Source organism: Odontesthes bonariensis, chromosome 19 (genome assembly GCF_027942865.1).
Source record: "Odontesthes bonariensis isolate fOdoBon6 chromosome 19, fOdoBon6.hap1, whole genome shotgun sequence".
Lineage (NCBI taxonomy): Eukaryota > Metazoa > Chordata > Actinopteri > Atheriniformes > Atherinopsidae > Odontesthes > Odontesthes bonariensis.
The window spans coordinates 11,860,657-11,869,186 of record NC_134524.1 but is presented as its reverse complement, the minus strand read 5'-3'; the positions used below and the strand labels follow the sequence as shown (position 1 = coordinate 11,869,186).

Here is an 8,530-nt window from a genome sequence, read left to right as displayed (position 1 = left end):
TCTTCCATCAGAGTAATTCAAGACTGCATGCATAGATTTGCTATTGTCACTACTAAAGAAGGCACAGCTGGTCTCGTTCCCTTTTATTCATCTGACCAACCCAAGAATGCCTTCAGCTGTTGTTGGCTTTCAGTCAAAATGTTTCATAAAGGACCATGAATGTTCCACCCAGGGACATCTTGTTTATTGGACAAAAGTGAACCTCACTCTTCCCTTATATTTTTTTAACACGGAGCCAGGGGAAGTAAATACACAAAATAATTCATGTTCAGTAAAGCTGATATCACACACCCCTCATCCCATCCCTCGTGCCACTGTATCACAATGCTGTTTTTGTCTCTGTGGTCCTCATGCTGCTGCGATGACATCATCGAGTCTTACATTACACAGTCTTAACAGTCACAGTGGGAGCACAAGCTTCCCAGCAGGACCTGTATTGGATGAAGTACAATCAGTGACATCATTTGCAAGCATCAACTTCATATAAAAGGGAGAAATGTACAAGAAGTGAAAGTGATCTCAGACCCCCTGAGGCCTTTAATTTTTGTTTTTTTTCCTGCTGATTTAAAGCTTCACAAGAGCGAAAGCCTTAAAGTGATTCTGCTCTTCGTGGTGTGACATTTGATGTTCTTTTTGCTTGTATTTTTATGATTCATACATACGGTTTTTACTTAAAATGTATTTTTAAAGTCCCAGTCTAGCATTTATTAATCCCCTAGGAACTAATCTGTTTTCAAAAATGTTCATTTTGAAGAGTCTGCCACACATACACACACACAAGAAAAAAAACCCAACAACAAATAGCCTTAAAATGGCTTTGGGTTTGACTCTATACCTTTTTCCTCATTCAGTGAAAGCGGATCTATGAATATGCTAATCTGGCCACGAAAAACTTACTCAAAGTTTTATGATCTGTGCTCGCCAGCTGATGACACTGCCTGCCCTGTCTGCTCTGACTCTGCTATGCTGTGAAATGGCCACCTCTAATATTGGAGTAATTTAGCTTTATCTGTGTGAACCAGTGTGAATCTCAAAAGGATGAAGCCAGCGTACATACGGCTGGATAGATATGATAGTATGAGAATGGTTATGTATAATGATAATAACAATAATAGTAATGGGCACAAAGGTGTTCGTTAGCACTGTCGCCTCACAGCAAGAGGGTTTGCAGTTTGAATCCCAGCTGGGGCCTTTCTGTGTGGAGTTTGCACGTTCTCTCCATGTATGCGTGGGTTCTCTCCGGGTACTCCGGCTTCTCCAGTCCCACCCAGTCCCACCGCAAGCCTGAATTTGTTAAAGCAGTTACAGAAGAGGGATGGATGGATAAGTGGATGGACAGTTATGATAATGATAAAAACATGAGCCTTTGGCTTGCAAACATGATCAGCTTCTAATGTGATGCCATTGTCAGCTAAATCCAAGCCGATTTCAGCATCACATTACACATCTGCTTGACAAGCTGGACACTCCCTACTTCCCTAGCCACAGCCCAGTGTAGCGAGAGACTCACCCACCACTTGAGTGAAGAAATTGTGAACAAGAAGACGGAGAAAAGCACATAAAAACGATAAACCGACTAAGACCAAATCAACACAATAGTGTTAATTCTGAGTGTGCACGAAACCTCTGGCAGAACCAGACTCAGGCCATGTGCCTTGACTGGTTGGGGGTTAACAGGACGAGAAAGAGGGTTCAACAAGCACCATAACACCTGAGCAGGAATATCTGCTGGGAATTAAATAAGACAGGTCAAATATGTACACACAGTGTAAAGAGAGCAGAGTGAGCTAAGCTGCATTATGGAAGGCCTCCCAGCAGTCTAGGCCTATATGAGTATGTCTACTATAAACTTTATCAAAATGGAAAGTTTCAAGCCAAATCTTAAAGGTAGAGGGTGTTTCTGCCCCCTGAAGCCATACTGGCAGCTGGTTCCTGAGGGGATCTGATAACTAAAGGCTCTGCCTCCTATGTTTAAAGACTCATAAGAACCACAAGTAAGCCTGCAGTCAGAGAACAAAGTGCTCTGTTTGGAAAATACTGAACTATGAGATCATTTACATGAGATGGAGCTCGGTCGTTAATAGTCTTGAATGTGAGGAGAAGAATTTCAAATTCAATTGAGGATTCAACAGGAAGCCAGTGAAGAGCAGCTAAAACTGGAGAAATATGATCTGTCTTACTAGTTTTCATCAACACTCTCACTGCAGCATTCTAGATAAGCCGGAAGCTTTTCAATGAATTCATGGTACAGACCAGTGATAAAGAATTACGTATACGTATACCTATAAATGTATATACCTGTTTTTCTGCATCACTCTGAGACAGGATGTTCCTAATTTTGGTAATATTACTTACGTGAAAGAAGGAGGTCCTAGACACATGTTGTATATGTGACTCAAAAGACAGACAAGATGCCAAGATCCAAAGATAACAACTTAAGTTTTGTCTCAATTTAATAGAAATTTAAGAGTCCTCCAGGACTTTATGTCCATTAGACACGCTTGTGTCTAACCCTCATGATTAAGTATAGCTGTGTTTGATCTGACAAGCAATGAAAATGTACGTAGTGTACTGATGTTAAATGATAGTACTTTGGTACAAAGTTAAAAGCACCAATTCCAAGCACAGAAGCCTGTGGAACTTCATGTGTCTCTTTAGTGCGTGAGAAAGGCTCATTGTTTCCATGAACAAACTGGCATCTGTCAGATAAATACGACTCGACCCAGTCTAATTCAGTTCCTTTATTCCCAATGACACGATCAAGCCTTGTAATAAAATGTTCTGATTGATTGCATTAAATGCAGCACAGAGAAGCACCCGAAACATCCAGACCTTCCCACTCCAACACTGTAGGCGGTGCTCTGTAGATTCAAAGCAGATATCTGCATATATTTCTAAATATTTAAAGCTAATGTAGCTAACATTAGAAATGATCTTTTGTCAACAAGGTTACAAGCTTGGTCTTTGTTAAAAGGGGGATTTTAAAAAACAAGTTATTTGAAAGGAACATTTTTTTATCCTAGTCAGATGAAGCAGAGTGAGACTAAATCACAAAATAATTACAACACTAAGTGATTCTACCAAGTTATGGACTTTCATGATTCAATACTGAATTGAGGTGGTTATGGAAGACACCTCTTATTGAAAAAATACTTAGAAGATGTTTTTTTTTTTTTGTCTTTCCAGGCCTTTCTTCTTTTTTCTTTTAAAGCAATATGATAAACCCTCATAAACAAACAGGTCAGGCATTCTAATGATCCCTCCTTCTGCTCCAAATAGTATTGGATCTCTCCCACCTACAACAAATTAGTGAATGGGGTTACTTAAGGCACGTATAAAGTCTTTCCTGGTAATGACTTTTTCTATACATGAGGCATTGGGGTGAATATCCCCTGTAATAGGAACATGATAAAATTCTTATTTAAAGAAAGCCTTCTGTTGCGTTTGGTTGTGGAGGAAAGAATGAGTAGGAGAGTTTAGATTGTACTTTAGCTTTGAGATTTTTTTTTCTGATTTGCTTTCACCAGCAGTCTAAAAAGCATGTTGAATGACCCGTTAAGAGTACGAAGGGGCTCCATTAAGGGATGATGCCTCTGATTTTCCATCTTGTTTGTATCTATGTTTTATATGCATGTGTATATTCTTAAATCATCTCTTTTTTACAGGTCTTGTTTTTAGGTTATTTTGTCAGATATTTGTTGTACTGATGTTTAATTCAGCAGATTTGCAGATTGTTTCGGTGGATGTGCTAATACACCTCTCCATTTACCCGTCAGTTTAAAAGCTTTTTCTTTTTTTCTTCACAAAATGTTTCACGAAGCTGAAAAGCCCCTTTTCAAATGTGCATAATTTTCTCATTTCATTGGGAATGACAATACTGAGTGATCACATCCAAGTTCAGCTTCTACACTAAAAGTGGAGTTTGTCTTTTAATATTGCCAACAGGTCTGGTGCAGAATTTGAACTTTTGATTTCACATCCCGCTCACAAAGTCAAAGAACAAGGTGCTTGACATTGACTGTAATCAACTGCACTGATGTGAGGAGAGGAGTGTGCGAATCCTAAAATGGTTCCCATTGAATTTAGAAGAAATAAAAAGCCTTTAGTGTCCTTAGGGAGACTGCATTCCTGTCATTTTAGATTCTGCCTCTACCAGTTTTTTATATTTTATTTCTAATTTTGTTTTGGTTCAAGAGACAAAAACACAAAGTTAAAGACGTATTTTGCAGTAGCTTTACTTATTACCCTCATTTGCAGCCTTTCAGGTGTCTCATCTTAACATCTTGCTGTCCGTCGACAGCAGGGAGCATTAATAATCACCTCCATGCAACAATGGGACCATCGTCACTCAAAGGGCTCCAACACAGCAACCGTTAATGTCTCAAAGGAACTGTTATTGACATGTCAGTCCTTTGCAGGAATTGCACAGACAGAACATCTGTGTGTGATAAAATGCCCGGCCTCGCATCCTCGCAGGTTGCCAGTTAGTGTGCAGGGAGGGTGTGGAGGTCAAGAGAACTCACCCTTGACATTTAAAAGACGGAGGTGGGACCCAGTGGATCAGTGTGGTAAAATGTGCAAAGTCAAACAGGAGGAAAGCAACACATTAAAGAAATGTAGTAGTGGTATAGTGCAGCACTGCAGAGAAATGTCCATAGTTGTAGATTTCCACCATTACTCCACCTCCTGCACAGCAGATGGGCTGCAGGCCACACGAGGCACATGTCTGGGATATTTATGAGTCACGCAGGCAGAAAAGAGCACCCTCTACTGTAAAGAGTCAGATCCTAATTACTGACCCTCCCAATCCTTACTGTTGAAATGGCTGGGACCTCACTGTTTCACATTACAAAGATGGATTAGGTTAAAGACCCAAGCATTGACCTGCATGTTCTCTAGGGGTGGGTTACATATTACACGCATTTTGATATTTTGTGGCCCTGAAATTTAGATGGCCTCCTGATCCCCTGTCAAGTTTGGATGCAAGCACTTTTTTTCCATTAAAGTTATATTGCTTTACAGTAAGGAGTCCCCTGGTGCACCTGTTTAAAGCCACCTCTTTGCTAAAAGCACTATACTGCTTTACTTAGTCAGGGATCCAAGCCTCTATAATCCCTTGACTTGATATCCTTTACCTTAAAACCTACAATAAGTCTGTGGAAGACTGCTCTGTATTTAAGGCTATTAAATTCTTGTATATTCATACGACTATTTAAATGTATAGTTAAAGGGTGCCTTTTTTCTTGTTTTTCTCACTGTGAAGTAACGTCTCAGTACTTGGAGGGTTTATTTCAGCAGGGCTCCTTTAAGGCCACGCCCTTTGCACATGCAATCAGGAAATGGTGTGCCACACTCACAAGTTTCTTTGTCAGAACATGAAAACAGGAAGTTCAACTCATACGGATAGCAAAAATGGTGTCAAACTTACAAGATAAAAGCTGCTGCTGGTAGGAATGTAAAAAAATTAAAAATTTAATGCAAGCAAAGCATTAATAATGAGCTGAAGGCTGCTGGTTGAATAGTTTATTCTCGGTAGAGAGAAGCAATGTGCTAACTATATTTCAGCAGGAAAAGAAAGAAGTTGTTTGCTGATTCCACACTGAGATGAGTATTTAAGGCCTCTTGGACACACCAAATCACTTTTCATTTGTCTCCCGTGTGCTCTGTTTGTATGATATATTGGGCTTGTACCAGGAGCATGTGATTTGTCAGCTCAAATTACTCTTTCACCCAGCTCCAGCTTGTAAGTAGCAGTCTAATGTCTGGTCTCCTCGGTGGAGTCGAGACGGTTGATTTCTTGCGGCTCCCTGGGTGTGGTTTGGTTGGCCAGGAGCATGCTGTGAGGGCCTGACAAGAAGACAGTGCTGGACCAAAGCTGCAAGAGCCTGGTAAGATTTGCTAATGATTGTTGCCTTGGCTGCCACGCAGGGAATTCTCCTGAGTAGCATAATATTTAATACACCAGTGCTCAGCGTGTATGTGTTCAGTCCCAAGCCAAAACTATAAACTGCTAGACTGATGATGTCTTGGGATATTAAACTTGAAAGAAGACAGGCTTTAAGAGGTAGCCCAGCTGTTCTTGAAGAAGAAGAAGGGGGGGATTAGCTTAGCATCTCCCTTATTAGGTGTTAATTTGCTGATCTCACATTTTTACTGTCCATGTATATAACTTGAAGCAAGACTTACAAAAAAGTTGATCTTTTAAATACAATCTAGCTACTGTAAACCTTCCTGACATTCTTTTGAGACACACTTTCAAAAATCAGCATTAAAAATAGGGGTAACAGGGCCTTGTCCTCTTTCATTTGAACAATTCTTATATTCTATCTAAATTCTAATGATCTAATTGATATTTGTGGGCATGAATAACTTCAAGGAAAGCCCGAAACCAAAGAGGCAAGACTTAAACATGTGCCGTCATCAAGATGTGAAGCTTGAAAATGCCATTTAGAAGATTGATTTTGATTGCTCTTTCTCTTTTCTTTAATGTTTTTACTTGTTGGAGGGAAAGATGAATCATTAAAACCAGTCCTCTAAACATTACTCGGATGCTTTACAACTTGATGAAATGCTGAATCCAAGTAGCCTGAGCCATGAAATTAGACCTACATCAAACTATCCTGAGTGATGTTTAGAGACGTGTGACAATGATAACCCAGGCAGGTGTAGGTATTTTGTTTCCAAAATAATATGTCTATTTAGTAGCACACGTCTGACTATCCATGATTAGTTGTGTACTATTTAGTTAGTACAAACTATATAGTTAATCGACCTCTTGTAATTTCAACTAAGAGGCATTGGTAGAGGTCCCTTATGTTACAACTTCTTATTCCTTTTTCAATGTCTACATATTTCTTCTTTTTTTTTCACCTCAGAGCTGTCAGTAGAGCTGTCACACCACATCCAGACATCTTTAATCTGTTTTCCAGCTGTGAGGAGCTCTTCATGGAGAACTACACCACAGTCTAATTCTCTTTTCAACACTTTTAGATATTTTCTCACCACTCCATTTTTTTTTTCCAAGGGACATCAATTGTTAATTGCAGCATGCTGAAACATGTTTTTAATTTTTCTAACCTGCTTTGTGGATTCCATCTGTGAACGGATTACATATTTAGCAGGCATGCAGCACATCGGGCAGGAATTGCATTGAAACGTGTTGAGAGCTGCAAAGTCACGGCAATACCAAAACTGGGTACAATTAGCTAAGTTAAAGGTCATTGAAAGTTGTGTTAAAATCTGTTGTGGTTCAGTTGTTTCTTTTGCTTTTTTTGTGTCTGTTAAGATAAGTGGCACTAATCTCTCCATTACTAGCACCGAATGTCTCACAGATTAGCATTAATTTGTGGTCACTGTGCTTATCACTGTTTTCCATTAGCTGTAGTTTGGTCAAAGACTGCTAAATTACAAATTTGCATCAGCGTCAATATGAAAAAAAGGAGGAATATATTAATAATGGCGATGTTTTATTCATGATGTGGACATTTTAGTGTAATCATGCTAACCTTAGGGATGCCTGTATTTAGAAACTGATGGGACTACTCTGAGTTGAATGGCATGATTTGATATTCTCTAGTAGTTGCTCATGATTAGATCAGATGAAATGGGGTTTGCCACAGCTGATGACAGATTTTCTATGTAGAACGTTCCCTTAGACCGTTTGTCTAATTGTTGTTTGTTTGAGTTTCGGTGAGTTAGAAGCATCATTGTTTTGCATTTGCAGGGGAAAGTATATAGAGGATTTGGTTAAAGGTTTGCTAAAGCATGGGTCTATACGCCTGTAGGTTATCAGGCTATGTAGAAGATGCTGTTGGCTAGTTGAATGAATTCATTTCTGATACGGTGTTCAATGCTTTTTTTGCCGTAAGTGCTCTGGCTGTGTGCTGCTGCACAACCTGATCTATCTGAAACACACTTTCTTGCATCCTCAGGTTGTAGCTACACCAGCCTATCTGTTGCTCTGAGAGTCACCAAAAGATTTGCATGGAATTTAATTCCGAGGTCTGTGCTTTACAACAGTGCACTGTGGGCCGCATTGGAGTTACTGTAAGTTTGGGGTGCTTTCTAATATAATGTCAGGGGAGCCCAAATTAACACCCACCTTTGTTTCTAACCTCGAGGTTGAGTATTGAGGGCTGACAATTGGCCGGAGGTCTCTGAGACAGACAAGTGGGAAGCGTGTGGGCAGCGTTTCCAGTCAGTGTATTGGAGAGCGGGAGCTGTCCGTGGTGCTGAATGCGAGGGTTCGTTCTCAGTGAACAATGCGAAGGGTTTGCAGCAGACTCGGATGCTGGTGTCTGATATAATATCCTGTTAAATGATGATGCGAGGCGGGACTGAAACGTTGAGGGGACGTGAAAAAATAAAAATAGAGAATTTCTTTAAAAAAAAAAAAAAAACGAGTGCAGCTGATGTAAAAGGAGATTTTTATTGTCTAGCAGTGGAGGATAAAAAATAAAACCCCAACAACCTAAGATTAAGCGATCCCCAACACGTGAAAGCAGCACCTACCAGGGTCGTCTTTTTCCTT

General features: G+C 39.9%; 1 protein-coding gene across 1 annotated transcript in view; it reads left to right on the top strand.

Moving 5' to 3' along the window:
- The first annotated feature begins 5,452 nt into the window (after positions 1-5,452).
- The window catches only part of elavl2 (ELAV like neuron-specific RNA binding protein 2), a 36,334-nt gene continuing 33,256 nt past the window's right edge, over positions 5,453-8,530 (top strand). Inside the window, exon 1 of the mRNA XM_075451251.1 lies at positions 5,453-5,888. The gene's annotated coding sequence lies outside the window, so the exon portion shown is untranslated. The remainder of the gene's footprint in view (positions 5,889-8,530) is intronic.